We start from the raw sequence: 16,377 nt of genomic DNA, 5'->3' as shown, positions 1-16,377 counted from the left end.
TTCATGTGGTTGTTTTTTTTTTTTTTTTTTTTTTTTTTTACAAAATGCCTACCTGTTTTTTGAGCCTGGAAGCATTTTCAAACAATCAAATTTGTCTATTCCTGATCAAGTGAGACATGTAATGACCTTTTTGGGCCGAGTTAGCTGGCAGTGTGCAGCAACAGGTGGGGGCAACAGCTCACTCCAGACTTTAGTTCCTTGTGTTATATACTTGAATTTGCTTCAAACCAGCCAAGGTGATGGATATATATATATATATATATATATATATATATATACATATATATCACTACTAATGCCTTTGATCCACATTCAACACAAACCAATGAGCACCAATGAGGAAGCATTTTGCAGCCCTCTACAAGCTGGAGTGCCTACATACTTTATCTGTTGTATGAGCTATAATTAAATGATCAATTTCTACTGAATTTAACATTTGTATGGCAACTGCGTTTTTATAGTAAATCAATTTCACCAGTGAGTGAGACTAAACCATAGGAACATGCATGGCTGTTGAGTGCAACAAACACTGTTTACAATAATCAGAGTATTTCTGCAGCTCCAGCCCACAGTATTTCACAAATCAGATGATATGTATTAGCTGTCACATGAGCACTGTGTGGAAAACCTGAGAGAAAGACACACAGACAAAGAAAAGCCCACAGGCCCTGCTCATCTCTCTGAGAATCTTTTTTTTTTTTCTTTTTTTTTTTTTATTCTTCAGACAGCCCTTGGATCCTGACTCCTAGCCTTTTTAGATTATAGCTGCTGGTTCTGAGATCCCAAGCCTGGCAGTTGATGATGAATGTCCCCCCCTTCCATAATCACCGTGTACAACGTGAACACTCCAGGCAGCTAAAACACAGGCCGGGAAGCGGTGGGGGTGTGGGGAAGGGGGAAAACAATGTGAAGAACACAGTCTGACATAAAAACAGGACAGCAACAGCTCACTGGTGGAAACACTACACCATTTTCACCTAAATCTGCAGCCTGCAGCACACAGATGGAAAGTGGACAGGGAGAAAAAGGGAGAGGACAGACGGGCCGCCGCGCAAACAGCGGGCAGGCTCGACACCTCTCTCGCAGTCACAGTCACACTGAGAGAGATGGAGAGAGATGGGATCTGGAAGCAGGAGATGCAAAGTCAATCATTTCTCAATGCCTTGGATTCACAGAGAAGGTCTACTATTGACACCTTCATAAAAAATAAAAAAAATTACAAATACAGGCGTTGAAAAGAGGAATACTATTTAGATTGCAAGCTGTAGAAGTCAATACATAAAATGTATACTTCCCTGAAGTTAAGCAGGGTTAGAGAGTCAGATTGTAGTTTCTTAAACTGCAACTATGCATAGATGTATTACAACACCACTCGGAAACCCCATACATTTGGCTTTCACAATGCTGTTCTCAGATAAGAGAGAGAACATTTTAAATGTAAGTCGGATCCCTATAGTGGACGAGAAGAACGGGGAAAGGTGCGTGTGAGGGGGCCGGGGGTCATTTCCCTACTCTGTTCACATGACGGATCTACTCCAGATTAATGGGGGGGGGAGTAAATCACATCCCCCTCAGCTGTCCCGGATCACAAGGCTTCTCTGACAGACAGACAGAAATCAAAGGATGTTAACAGACCAGGTCTCCTTCCTGCAGCACCAGAATGGTCCAGCAGCTGGAGATCCAGCTGGTATTTCCAGCAGCTCCTGGAGGTTTACTCAATGGCCTTGATATATGAGCTGTGACACCTAAGTCTCACAGCTCTAATTACTATACCAACTACTGATAAACACTTCTACATGCATTATACTTTGTGCTATTGTGGGTAGCGTAATGGGAGGTTGGATTAAAAGGCAATAAACATGATGATTTACAGAGTCTATTTTAACACTCTATAACTGCACATAAACTGCTTCATCAAACAGAGTCTTGAAAAAGTTTACTCTGTGTACGCTTCAATTGTTTATCTGTTGTTCGCTTCATAATCGACTCCGGAAACAGGCCAAGAAGTTAAACCTCTGGTGAGAGATGCTTTAAAGGTTCTCCAGCAGAGCATCAATACAGCAGGGTATATTAGCAATCATGGGAGATCTTTTGATCTTGAAAATTATATTATAATATATTCCTTTGATTTATGTTTTTTTTTTTTACCAAAGTCTCATTAAGATGCAGTTAAAATGCAACTCAGCAAATTGATGTCTTTCTTAACTTCAGTTTTGCTTTATGCAGAATTCAGCTTGATTATCTGGTCACAGCACCGTAGGCATCTCTTAATTTACTTTAGGTTGAAGCAGGTTATAAGGACAACTAAGGTAAATAAAAGCAAGAACTATTTATACCCCTCGAGCTTTCTCACATTTCATCAATTGCTCTCAATTAATCTCTGTATGAAGACATGTTCACAAGCAGTTTCTCAAACGTCCATGTTTTTTGTTGGATTTAAGTGACAGACCAACACAAAGTAGAGTAAAATTGTGAGCTGCAACGATGTGGGTCTTCAAAAATTTTCACAAATTTGAATCTGAATGTGACAGGTATTTTTATCCAGCCCCTTTACTATGGCACCCACATATAAAAAAAATAAAATTGCAACCAATTGTCTTGGAAGGTTATAAAATCAGTAATAAATACAGTCAATTTCTGTTATTGAGTCTCAGTATGAATACAGTGTTATTGTAAAGACCTCAGATGTTTTTTAAAACATGCAACATATTAGTGCTCATCAAAACTGACAGGATGAACATAAAGTACTAATCAGTAGCAGCTTAGGGGAACTAACTTTGAAGGAGATGTAGAGATCCTCAGCTCAGGTGAGGGAGTCGGATGACAGGACATTTATTAGTCCATGTTTCCCCTACAGTTGTATGTAGAGTGCTCCCCCGATGCACACACACAAAGTTAGCAACAAAACAATTGCAACTTCTCATTGTGCTATTCTTACAGAGTAAAGTATTATTTTTGTTGTTTTTTTTTATTTGTTTTTTTGTTGTTTTTTTAAAAAGAAAAGATGCCAGTGAGCCAAGTCACACATTACGGCAAGCATTTTTAACATTTAATATCAAAAAATGATTTCTTCCTGATAAGAAAGAGTATTTCAGAGTTGAATTTTTGAAAACTTTTTAAAATGTTTTAAGTATTGGACTGGCACCTTATTAAAACACACTGAACTTTGTGAGTTTACTTAACAAAGTGCGAAAGGATTTAGTTATATTAACACTTTTACAACGCACTGTATTTCCAGTCTGGGCGGCCAAGTTAGATATAACACACTTTGTGTGATTCTATGGGGTTTTCTCGCAGAAACAAACAGAAAGAGGAGGAGGGATCTTAAACGTGCAAAATGACTCGAGTCGTTAAAGTCGTCACCTTTGCTCCACCGCATGCTCCCAGCAGTCTGGCTGCGCAAAACTACACAGCGTGCATGTGGAGGTTTTCTGCTCATTTAATAGAGCAAAAAGCCCAGATTTAAATATGAAGCTAAAGTCAAACATCCAAAAGTTTACAAATAAAGCCAGCAGGTCACTTCTTAATGTCAGGTGGAAAGAGGTTTCAAAGAGCAAACAAGAGAAGAAAATATGGAGCTTAAGCTGCTCTGCCCTGCTGAGCGGCACATGTGCTGAGTGAGCCAAACACGGTGGCTTACCACCTGAGGTCTGAGTCAAGGGCAGGACAGTTGAAAGGTCACTGCTGGCTGTTCTGCTATACAAACAGCACCTCAACGATTAATGCCTTCACCCTCTGAACCTACATCAGACAGTTAGAGGGATTAAAAAATTACCAGTGTTTATGAGCTGCCACTGAGCTGTAGTTATACATTTAGGGAGCTAATAGGACACAGTCTGACTTACACTTGTGTTGTCACAAGCGTCTTTGTTAAAACAGTAATAATCTTAGCGTTAGATAAAAAGAAGTGAGTGATAGATTGGAAGGTGAGTGCCTCATGCTTTGCAACCTGAATTTATGGATTAACCTCTTACTGGTTGACTAAATATACAGTAAATTTAGTCAAAATGTGAAGTCACCATAGAAAGCAAAACCTCCGTTTCTGTTGAAAAGAACAAATCTCCTGTGGATTTTATCAACTTGTCCCACCTTTCCAAACAACTATAATTAATTTCTTTCTTTAGATCTAGCAGTAATCATTCTGCATGAGAATTTATTTAGTTTTTCTCATTGGTTTCCAAAAAGAATATGTTCCCATGAATCGTAATTTTTTTTTTTTTTTTGGTTAAAATAACTGAGATACCAAGACAGAAAAGATTTGTTAGAGTGGTAGGAGAATATTATGTACCACAGCTGTCAAACTACACTCACGTTGCCATCTGATCTGCATTGTCCTATGTGAACCAAAATAAAGGGCTATTTCACATTTTAAAACAAACATCTGGTTTGCATTTGAACATTTCTGGCTTAAATGAAAAATACTGGTAAAAAAAAACTAAACTAAAAAAGGATATGCTGATCACTTTCAGGCAAAACATGTTCAGTTCTTTTGGCAGTAGGATCACCCTGAATTCAGACATATATGAAAACTATAAATGTTAGACAAGTCAAACTTGAACTGAATTATTTTAGAGTCATTACAGGTTCTGTAAAACACTGTTTTTGAACTTTTTACTCTATTTATAAAAATGAGGAAAAGTGGGGATTTTTTTTTTTTTTGTCTCTAACAAAATTGTGTATTGGTTTTGCACCTTAGTAGTGCAGGAAGACACATTGCTTTATGTGAATAACATTCCAACATTGCCTTCTTGTATGTTTAACACTGTAGCATTAGCTATGTGATCACCAAGTAAGCCAGGCTGCAACAGATTTCTTAGACACGACATGACGGCTTGCCCTACTTTCTGATTAAGTCGGCTAATAATTACTTGAAAACTTGGGGGCATTGAAATGTAACTATCAGCTGGTTAGGTGATCCTTATGTATGAAACTAATAGTTAAAAATAGTGGCATTCAGCGTAAATAACGTAGCCGGTCCTGATGCAATAGAACACTGCAAATTCCACATCTTTGATCCCAATACGCATGCACTATTCAAAACAGGATTGTATCAGAAGCGACATACATACTTCAAAGCTGTGACAACACTTGTTGTTTCACAAAATCCCCTTCATTTTCTCATATTTAGACCAAAACACTTTTCAATGAGACACGTTATTTGGGCTATCAAGAATATTGGTAATTTCTTTTGTCTGGATTACTCAGCAAGCAAAATTAACCAATAACAAACCAGAATATCTCCACAAGTGTGGCATTCGCAACCCATAAGGTATGAATTCAGCTGTATAAATGTTGAAAAATCTAGTCCATATAAATGCTATAAAATCATCTAAAACTGTACAAATATTTCAACAAATCAGCTATTTGTTAACAAAACATGTGAGGCGCTGACATATCAAAATAAAATATTCCCTCTTTTGTTTACAAGGAACAGTCTACAGTTAACTGCGGTCCAAAACATTATCTGCCAGGCTCAAGATTCTGCATGTAACCTCCAGGTCTCACAGGGGAACGTTGGAATCTCCATACTGATGATGGAGCTCCAATACACAATGATTCATGTTACTAAGACGCTCCGGTTAAACAAGTGGAAAGTTAAACAGAGACAACGAGTGTTATCCTTCCTCTGACAGCTTGTTTTATTTTGAGTTCAAATAGTGCCCGAAACTTTTAATTTTATGACTCGTACAAAGAAAAAAAAAGGAAAGATGAGAACATTTGGCGTCAGGGACGACGCAAACTCAGTGATCATTAGGCGTCTTACCGCACAGTTATCCCACCAAATCAACTGAATGTTGTATTTACTTTTAAATAAAGTTCACTTGTGCAAAAGCTCAAATGTGCAGTACGAGATTTATCCAAATGCTACAGCATGTTTTTTTTTATATTGTTTCTTTTTTTTTGCAAAAAAGCTAAGAAATTCAAATAACATGCAAAAAAGCTTCCATTGTACACCATTGTGAGATATCTGTGAGGGTTTTAAATTTCTCTTTAAAGCTGCAGTATAAAAGAACATCTTGGCTTACCAATCAGTCAGAGAAAAAAAAAACTATCCTCTTTATTGGACCAAAATGTTCTGCATCTATCTCTTATTGTGCACTCAGTGCATCCTTGGCATGCAGCTCTCTGGTGTTTTGTCCTCCTTGGGAAAAGAAAAAAAAATGTCCTGGGAGGAGAAGAGTGGAGGAGAAAGACTTTCACTCAGTGATTCAGAGGCATGGTGTAAACGCCAGCGTTTTCTTTCTGACAACCGGCGTTAATTGCAGATCCGACTCGCCCACACACTCCACATTTCTCCTGGAAGGAGAGGCTGAGACACTGAGATTCAAGAGGGACGAGGAGAGCGGTAAAAGATGCTGCAGCTGCCCATTCCTCACACCATCACCACCTCTCATTCCTCCCTTTTGACTAAGAACTCGTGCAAAGATGCTGAAGAGCAATTAGACACATTTGAGGAGACATGCAGGGACTCCATAGATGCAATGTATAACAAGGCCGGTGTTTCATAAACATTAGTGATCTCCTACAAAAATCATCTTCTGTTTAATAAAATGTCGCTGGACGCAATCTAATAATTCTATCTGCAAGACAGAGGAGTAAGTGCAACAGTTCAAAGCAGGCATGTGAAAGTAACATCTCGTGTGCCTTCACAGTCATCCCTTTGACTAATACTTGACACAAACTGTTAACACAGTATTCATCTCAGCCCAGTAAAAGTACCCCTCATCCACACATTAGACATAAGAGCTCACGTGACGCAGATCATCAGCAACGAGACCCATTACTGATGAGGCCTGGGGCAGCGTACAAGCTAATGACTGCAGATTGGATGGTGCTTTAATGCTTTGCTTAAGAAATCACTGGCAACCAGCTGGTATGATAATGTGCATGCCATCAGGATAGTGGTAACATTAAAAAAAAGCACCGTAAAAACTTGTTTGCGTTAATACCGCTGCAGCAACTCAGAGGGCTTAAGAACTTGTCATTGATTTCACTCTGTATGTGTAAAATACACGGCTTAGTAAAAAATGGCAATCTTTACTAGCTTTGCCGAAGTTGATTATGTTTGCTTTTTATAGATTCTCAGTTAAAACCAATGTTTTAAAAAGCTGCATTTATAAAACCACTAAAATTATGTGTCATATTATTCCTGCGGCTTAATGTCCTTTAACTGACATACCACAGAAAGTGCCAGAGTGACTTAAGAAAAATACATTTAAAAAAATAAAAACAAAAAAACAATGGGATTGCCCCTCCCCTACCTGTTCCTGTTTTGTCAGACAGCTGCGTGTTGGATACAATTTTCTCTCACCTACAAAGTGAGAAGTGAAAGGTGTATTCCCCATCTGTGTGGAGCATACAGTTGCAAAGCACTGCCTGTCAGCTAGCCATAAGTAATTCACTATACACTCTTATTCACAAGAAAACAAACTAATCTGTTTGGAAAAAACGTCCACTTGCAAAAAACACAGACAGAAAGTGAAAAGAGTCCCAACTTCATTCTTATTAAGATCATGTTTAATGTCATTTATGACAAGCAGGTGACTGCAGCCTGGCTTTTATCAGCTCGTTAGACTCCCTGTTGTAATTGTGCTTAATCTAAAAGTTTGCTTAGCCTGTGTGTAAGTATCAAAATAGTGAGAATTAAATGCTTTTAACCTCATGGTGTGATAATCAATTAACTAATTTTATAAGCAGTAGGAATAATTGATTATTTTCTTAACAAAAGGAAAATACAGCAAATTTATGTTTCTGTAATGTGACACTGTATATTTTCCTCAATAAACTCATGCACTGAAAATACTTGTTGTTCAATTGTACTTCATAAAATAAATAAACATTAACAACTTAAACATCTATGACAATCAAGTACTTTTGTCCCAACAGTAACTAGTAAAATGAGAAGCAAGCAAACATTTTACGCTGTCATTTGTTATTCTAGTGACTAAAAACTAGAGAGGCACTAATAATCAGTTCTTTTTTATCTCCCCGAGGACAATAACGTATAAAACTGAAAAATATTGCAGCAGCTTTTTGCATTCAAGCGTATTTCCTTAACCTTCATCAGATGTGATTTTTAATAACCTCAAACGAGTGCATCAACAGATATGTTCTTAGCTTACATACTTATTAAAACAAAATATGAGGAAGGTAATTTTGATACATTTATTAAATAAGTAACATATTTTTTATACTTTTTTTACATTTGACCTGCCGATCAAGAAAATTCTTGATCAATCTCAAATAAAAACAGCTTATTAAACAAGAAGACATGTAGTGCGCCGCTTTACACTCGAAACATCTGAGAAGGTCAGGTTACTGCTGGCTACTCTCCTCTCTGGCCGGAGGTTAAGGTCATATGGGAGACAGAAATTCACAGAACCACAAGACAACGCTAGGAGTTCCTCACCAAAAAAAAAAAAAAAAAAAAACTGCCTATAACTTCCCACTTGTGATGATAAAATGTGAGACCTTATTTACAAGTGAGAAGTTAATCATATAAAGATCACTTCTGCCACACTTCACTTGAAATCACATAATTAGGTTCAAATCTGATGGACCAGGTTTGTCACCTTATTAAAACACACTGGAAAGTAACTACTTTCTTATAATATTGTCAAATCAACTCAAATATGCACTGAAACCGACTTTATTACACTTTGTTGGATCTTTAAAGGCGGTTTTAATGAATGTTTTTCCAGCTGCATAACATTAACACACTAATTTGCAGCCAACTCCTCGTCTGACAACTTCTATTATCACGATCAAGTCACCGTGTGAGCAGGTCTACAGTGGCTCAACGGTGTTATTACATACACAGTGATTACTGTTTAGCGACGCTTTTACAAAGCCTTGCGGACAAGATGACTTACTCTGATGGATTTTTTTCCCTTATAATAATAGTTCGAAAGTCTTACAAGAAGCTACAGGAGAACTTATCACCGGCGTGTAATGAACATAGCCAAACTCTCACAAGTGACAGATATCAACAGCACCCTTTAACCTCCCACTTGAACATTTTATGGCTTTGGCAGCTCACTGTTACTCGCGTGAAATAACACGAGTTGTACAGTGTTGTGAAAAGGCAGGTACAGATAGGTGGAAAAAATAAAATGTGTCCCAAATCCACTCTACGTCTCCCTCTTGCGCTTCTCCCCTCTCCCTGACTGTAGCTTACAGTACCGCCGCCACACTCCGCAACATTGTTTCTATTTCCGTTACTCACCTTTACTCCCGAGTCAGTCGCTGTATATAGACACTCTATATCGGTGACTCCAGTGGATAAACGTAATTTCAGTTCACATTCACACACTGACTGCTATTTTAGGGGGAGCCGACAAACTCAGAAAAAGCCAATCTCCCTCTTGTCAGTGCGAGACTCCTCCCCATCTGACGAGCTGCCTGTCCCTCCTCTGCCCTCCCCTCCGCTCCGCTCCTCCTCCCCTCCCTCGGAGTTTTCTTTGGCTCGCAAACTCGACCGAGGGAAAGCGTGTAAAAGGAAGAAAAGTAATGTTTACCTTTGTTCACCTATAACTCTTACTGTACCCCCTGGGCGTGTTATTATAATAGAATATAGCCTAATATAAAATACAATATAACTTTAGGTTAATTTTTACAGTGTAATGGTATTTATAATATAATATAAATATACAAATAAAGGCATTCACTTCCCAAAGTTTCTCCTCGGGATTTTCCGTAATTAGTTCCACCAACAGCAGCGGTCATTTTGTTTGAAGGCCACATCCTCAGGCCAATACTGATCCGCAGCGTCTGTTCAGCAGCCAATCAGCAGAAGAGGGAGGGATTAGCGCAGTACGTCACGTGTGTGAGGGAGATCAGCGGAGTTGAGATTGTCCTGCCTTTGCTGTTTACCTTGCATGTGAAAGCAGGTGCGGGTGAGAAACCACTGTAATCACAGGGGCGCATTCAGACAGTTTCCTAAAGGGTGGTCATCCAGGTGGGGGGGCAGTGATAATCACAGGGTTGCATACTAAAATCAAAAATCAATAATATATTTTTTCTTAAGATTTCTTATCCTACAATGAAGGAGGTGTTGACAAAGGTGTCTACCCCCGGGGCATTTTCTGTGCCTCAATAACATTTCATGACAAAATGTTGCTTCCTCATAAAATCACCCTCTGATCTGTTTATGTGCTAAACCTCATTATTCAGTGCTAAAAGAAAAAATCCCTTCTAACAGAATCTTTAAACAGCTTAGGACTTTTCTCCAATCTTATTAATTTAATCTGTGAAAACCCCTAAAAGGGGACATTTCATATTGAAAAACTTTGTCCATTTGTCAGAGCCTCATGGTTTCAAGCATATCAGTAGAAATAATCCAGCCTCACTGTGTTTGTCTCATTCTAACCTCCACTTAAATTTATTTCCCCGTTCCTTGTATCACAGATGCAAGCAGCTGCAACACTTTCAGTAGGTGTATATGAATTACAACACATTTTTCGACAGTTGAGCTTGTTTCAGATATGAATGAGCCTCATATCTTTTCAGTGTTTTGTGTTGTTTTATAACACAGGGAGGACACCCAACTTAGCTTTTTTTCATAAAAAATCTGTTAGTCATTAAATTCAAATTTATTTACAATAATTACCACCAGGGTCTGTTAATAATATCCCATAGTGCTTAAGTGACCAAATTACACATTCTCAGAAAGAAACACTTAGGCCCTGTATAGCTTATAGAGGTCTGAGCAGTATCTTGATCAAGAACAAGCTGTTTTTGCTATTGATTAGTGCTATTTTCCCTCCCCTGTGCAACGTAAGATACATATAGGTCACACAGGTCTCAGCAGCTTCTGCTTATTAGCAAATTAGGCAGCTTCTTGGTTTTAACAATTTCTACGGATGGATTATGCTCTAACCTTTCATGCTGCTTATGTGGGGTGCCTTTTATAAATCTGGGAAATGTTTTGCCTCACTATTCATTAATGTTCAACTCGATTCCAAATTGCAATTTGTTGTTAAAAAGACATAAGATACAGGAGCAGAGGTTGTGCCTTAGCAACATTTTCTCCTCCTTTATTATGTTTGACATTTCTACCATCCTAAATCTAAGTAACTCCAACATACGAGAGTAATTCTTAGTTATCAAACATGCCTTGAAGGAGTAGTGTCTCTGACAGGAGGGGTAAAGACATGGCATTTGAAATAACAGATTTTCATACACATTTTTTTACTTCCACTGATCTACTGGGCTCTTACAGAAGGACATCTTGTTCAGACTGTTTGTTCTGCACAGTGGCTTATAAAGCTACTCAGATTTTTTCATGTTTCTGTTACATTGTCACTACAAAAGTTAATGCATTTGTTTTTTCTTCTGATTTTACACAATCTAGTACTAGAGTCCAAGGTAAAATGCATATGGCTTTTAAATTTTGTAAATATTTTTATCAATGAATATTTGATTATGGGAGCCATTCTGCCCCATCCAGAATGGCTCCCATAATGGATGGGGCATTAAAACACTTTGCAGCACTGTGTTTTACTGCAGTTACAGATGTACATTTTCGGGAGACATGTCTCAACCAGCTTTACACATTCAGAAACTAAGCATGTTCCTATGTCTTCTATGCAAAATATCTGAATGTCAGTCATATTAGCTTGAGTAAGCTTTTCAAATCTTGCCACTGGCCTCGACTCTAACCAGCTTCCCTGCTCCCTAGAGCACTGTGTTGCTACCACTATTTTTCACATTCAGAAGAATGTGTTCAGCTGGTGCAGTGTAATTTTTCTGTCTCACAAACCATTTTACATGATCGTCATAAACTACTGTTTTAGTCTGGAGTGTGTGTTTTTCCACATGTTTGCAGTGTCCATGGCATGGCTGAACCTCCTGCATGACTTCCTTTTAACATTACTGTACTTTTTGAAACTCCTCACACACTACAAGCCAGAGATCTGGACTGTATGACCAATAATACTTGTTCTTTCAACAGATTATTCCAACGTACATTAAGGATTTATGCAGCTCCTCCAGAGTTACTGCAGGCCTGTTAACTGCTTCTTTGAACAATGCTCTCCTTGGCAGTTCATTTTGATGGCCATGTCTTAGTTTGCCATTCTCTTTTTGAAAAATGAAAAGTCTGAGAGAGTGCAGGCATGGTTGGGTGTTCTGCTTGTTTCTGCCTTGCCTTGTTATAGACTGGCAACCTATGCAGGTGACTGGTTTGAGGCACTAGTCCTCTCCTTCACAATTCTTCACAGATCAAGATGGTAAAGGGCTGGATAGCCAGATCAGTGCTGTGTGAGATTTGTAAGCCTTTTTCCTGGTCCTCTGTATTATCTCTTTGCTTTTGCAATTCTGTTTGTTCACTAATGTTCTCCAACTAACCTCTGATGCCTTCAGAGGAAAGCTGTATTTACACACATGGAACTTTAATTACTGAACAGATTATTTCTGCAAGAACTTGGTTGCAATGTATTTTATTTAGGGGTGCCATAGCAAAGATGGGTGAATACTAGCGCATACCATGTTTTCTTCCCCCCTGTGATGTGTGAGGCTTTCTTACACAAGATAACTCACATTCTTAGAGAGGAAAAACAGCACAATAGTGGAATCTCTTCTCTTTCTTACTGAAGTAACCAGCTTTGAAGAAAGTGGAAACTCCACACGGGTTTTCTGCCATTTTCACTGAACATGTTTTCTCCTGTTTTGTGGCTAGACTGGGAGCTTCTAGTTTTGTAACATGCAGCTTTCTGTGTCTTTACTTTCCAGGAAGTAGGGGGAGTGTGATTGTTCTTGTGCCCTTTAAGACCCTAAAGTGCATTTACCCTGTTCTTTTCATCATTTGCACTTTGTTTAAATGTGATAATTCAGAATGTTGTAAAAATGATGGATTTGTTCTAAGTTGTACACTCAAATTGATAAAATTCCTGCGATAATTCCTATGACTATACCTTACAATTTTATTTTAGGACCCAAGAATTGTTGAGTCTTTTGGTAAGTTCCAAACCCTCAGCTGTTTTGTTTCTGGGGTTACCATGAAGAAGTGTGTGTGTTAACATCTGCCGCCAACAGGCTCTTCAGTGAGGTCACACCACTTGCCTCTTTCAGCATCTTTGAGTTTCCAAAACTGACATTTCTAGAATATTCATGACACACAATGTCAGAAACACATCACAGGTTCTTAGTTTCTTTCCTAAAATTTTATATAAAGACGTAAATAAGGTTGTGTGCTATAACACACTTGGTTGCGAGACTTAGTCTTGTTAGTGAATAGTAAAAGTGGAAAATGAGTTTTCCAGTTGAGTTCTACATTATATTTTTCTTCAAACCCTTTGTAATAAATTAAAACCTTGTGTAACAGCAGCTTCTTACCTGTTGTTGCTCCACAAACAGTTTCACAGTCTGCTGCAACCTCCACCTCCCTTTGTGTGCATTCACTTTCCTTATCTTGCCTTTTAGTTCACTCTACAGCTCTCCACTTCTTTCTGTTGCCTCTCTGTCACTCACTCCATTGATCATCCTCAAAGCCAGACCAGCTGGCTTTGAATATGTCCCCTCAAGTCCTGAGAGGGCCCGTCTTCACACCCTGTTTCTGCTCTTGTCCCTTGGCTTCTCTACAGGCAGAAAGCAAAGAGGAGGAGCAGTTTGAAGAGTTGGACCCCTGATGGACGCCGACATGTCGAGCATGCGTTACGTGACGGGACTTGGCTCAGGGCTCCCTGGATCAGCCACAGCTGTCATTCATGATTCCAGAAGGTGTTGCTTCTTCTTTCAGATGTGTGAACAAAAACTTTTGAAGCCGTTGTGAAATCTTTTTACAAGTTATTATGTGGAATTAAGGTCTGGCTAGTGAAGCAAGTTCATGGTGCACAACATTTTTCAGTTTTCTGTAATTCCTGTCACCATTAATGTACCTGTTGCAGTGCCAAAATGTTCCATTATAAAAATAGAAAAACCTTAAATTTTTATACATTTATCAAGCAATAAAACATCCTATGTTAAGAAACAGTTGCTAAATCACCAGTCTGACCCTTTTTGATAGCCCTGCTTTTGCAACTCCTTTTTGGAAACTGGACAGCGCTCTCATTCTACAATTCGTGAGGTTAGAGCAAACAGAAAAAGTGATCTGTGATCATTTCTCCTTGGACAATTTCTCTACATCAATCTAAAGAACTTACCAAAATCAACATTTTATTAACTGAAAAGCAGTTTAAAATAAAACTAGCAAAGAATAGAAAAGTAATCTGTAAAACATCATTGATCCAAAATTTAAAAGTCCCTTACTTGCCAAGCAAGTCTTGGCAATTAAAAATGATATTCTTGAATTGAGTTCACAGCCCACACAAAGTCATTCCAAAGCCCACAAGTTGAAATTTGGACACTCATGCAGTAGATGAAAAGTTCTGGATCTCTGCTTATGTGCTTTCAACCCACAAGTTTCAGATAGTTCAAGGGACCAACATGGCCAAAGAAAAATACATATTTTGTTTCTAGCTTTCTGTTTCAATGATTAGTTGGTGTTTTGTTTCAAGACATTATTCTGTAAAAGGATCAAATAAAAACAAGCAAAGCAAAACAAGCCCACAGCATCACTGGTTGTACACAGTACTAAATAAGAAGCATGTGTTCTCTCACACTGTATTTTTTTTTTCTTTTTGCCAGATACTCTTGTAGCATTTTTTGTATTTTCTGTCATGCGACCAAACCACGTAGTTTTAGCTGAAATCCCAGTTCAAAAAGCTCCACATTTTAACATGTGCAGTGGAAATGCAGAAATACACACCTCTTATTCTCCTTTCTCTGCATGGTAATAATTAAAATCCAGTCTTGTTTGCCAGTTTGTCTAATTATTTTAAACTTTTCTAACCAGAGCTCTGAAAGTTTTTAATGGATCATGAGCTATTTTCTTCTAGCTTCTCCCTGACTGACATATTAATAAGTATATTCTTTACTGTATGGCACATTATCTTGTCTTTCCCATCTTGAATGAGTGGCTAAGAGAAATGAAAAAACTTCTTTGCCATGTCTTACTTTGCCCACACAGTCACGGATTAATAACTAAAAGTTCCCTGACAATTTATTTTACAGGACTTGTTTGTGGTACAAATGAATTATGTTTTTCTCTAAGTATTTCAATATTTCAATGATATGTCGATATTATTACGATATTATGCTGCTGTGGTTGGTTTATCGTAAGTAGATTTTACATGTCTTTACAAGGCTTGCCAATAATTGTGAAGGGTTATGTATGACACAGTAAACGATGAAGCCTATTTCAGCAAACTGTGGGGATGGGCAGCGTAATGGTTTGTTCCAGTAAGGCTTTGATGCAGAGCCGACAGCTGGCATTTCCAACATTGCACCAGACCACAAATAGACCCAGACACTCTTTTCTGTCCAATTAAAAGTCTTTTCTGCAAGCTTAATTTTAGAATATAAAAGTCAAGCTTGATCCATAATATTAGAGCATGGGAAAAACAAGATATTTAGTCTGGAAATGAGAAAGCGCAATGGCTTGTGATTTTCTCAGTGAGCAAATTGATCATCAAACTAAAATAGCATTTCATTAACCAAGGTTGATTAAGAAAACTTTACTGAAAATCCTGCAAGAATCCAGCCCACCACCTGCTGCTCATTTATATTATCTTTAATATGGACTCTCTAAAAACAACATGACTTTCAAAACAAAGAGTCAAAATTATGTTCACCAACAATACCAACCGCAATCCAGAGAGTTTCTTTAGAAAATAAATATTGACCAATTTAAGTAATGCTTTAAGACTAATTTTAATCATGTCATGGGTACAAAAGTCCTCTAACAAAGTTGTAACAGAATCAACACCAGCAATGTGTTAGATAATCAAGATGGAGATCTAAAAATACTCCATGAGTCACAGTCTGAAAGTCTTCTCTCATTACCCGCTGTAATTAAAAGTAACCAAGGCCTCCGAGCTCCGAATAGCACACAAGTGTTAGGGAGTGACACTCGAAATGTTGCAAGTTTCCCGAGGAAAGTGGAGCAGTTAACTGGAGCTGCGCCTGCCCCAAAAAATGTGGCTCAGCAGAAAGGAAGATGTTGGAAATGTCTGCGAGAGTAAAATGTACAAGCCACAGCAGAGCTTAATGTATTTGTTAAGTTGTATTGTGTTAAAAAGCTAACTTGTACTTTTGCTTTCTGTTGTTTTTAACTTGCTTTGTTTCTCTTCTGCACAACTTTGACTCTGTCGTGAGCGTCTGTGCTCTTCCCGCGGCGTGCAAAAGTCTTTATGACGAGTTGATGATTCCTCCTGAGATTACCAGTCCCCTGGGTTTCCTAATGCATTCGCCTCTGTTTATCACAACGCTCAAAGCTTATCAACTGCAAGGGGAAGTCTTCTAAACATCCATCCCGTCTTGTTTGCTTGATGGCCTCCC

At 38.3% G+C, this 16,377-nt stretch overlaps 1 protein-coding gene across 15 annotated transcripts in view; it reads right to left on the bottom strand.

The window, feature by feature from the left end:
• Window positions 1-13,591, bottom strand: part of mef2aa (myocyte enhancer factor 2aa) — a 75,300-nt gene extending 61,709 nt beyond the window's left edge. For 7 of the 15 annotated variants that reach the window (XM_015050890.1, XM_015050892.1, XM_015050895.1 and 4 more), the window contains exon 1: window positions 9,227-9,401. The gene's annotated coding sequence lies outside the window, so the exon portion shown is untranslated. Of the gene's footprint in view, window positions 1-6,026; window positions 6,263-7,262; window positions 7,313-9,226; window positions 9,404-13,335 lie in introns of those variants that run through there. The other 8 variants (XM_015050885.1, XM_015050889.1, XM_015050891.1 and 5 more) reach the window with 6 other exon arrangements.
• Between the last annotated feature and the right edge of the window lie 2,786 nt (window positions 13,592-16,377).

The sequence above is a fragment of the Poecilia latipinna genome, unplaced genomic scaffold (assembly GCF_001443285.1).
Source record: "Poecilia latipinna isolate Pla-1442-1.1 unplaced genomic scaffold, P_latipinna-1.0 Scaffold1017, whole genome shotgun sequence".
Lineage (NCBI taxonomy): Eukaryota > Metazoa > Chordata > Actinopteri > Cyprinodontiformes > Poeciliidae > Poecilia > Poecilia latipinna.
This window is presented reverse-complemented; position numbering and strand designations above follow the sequence as displayed.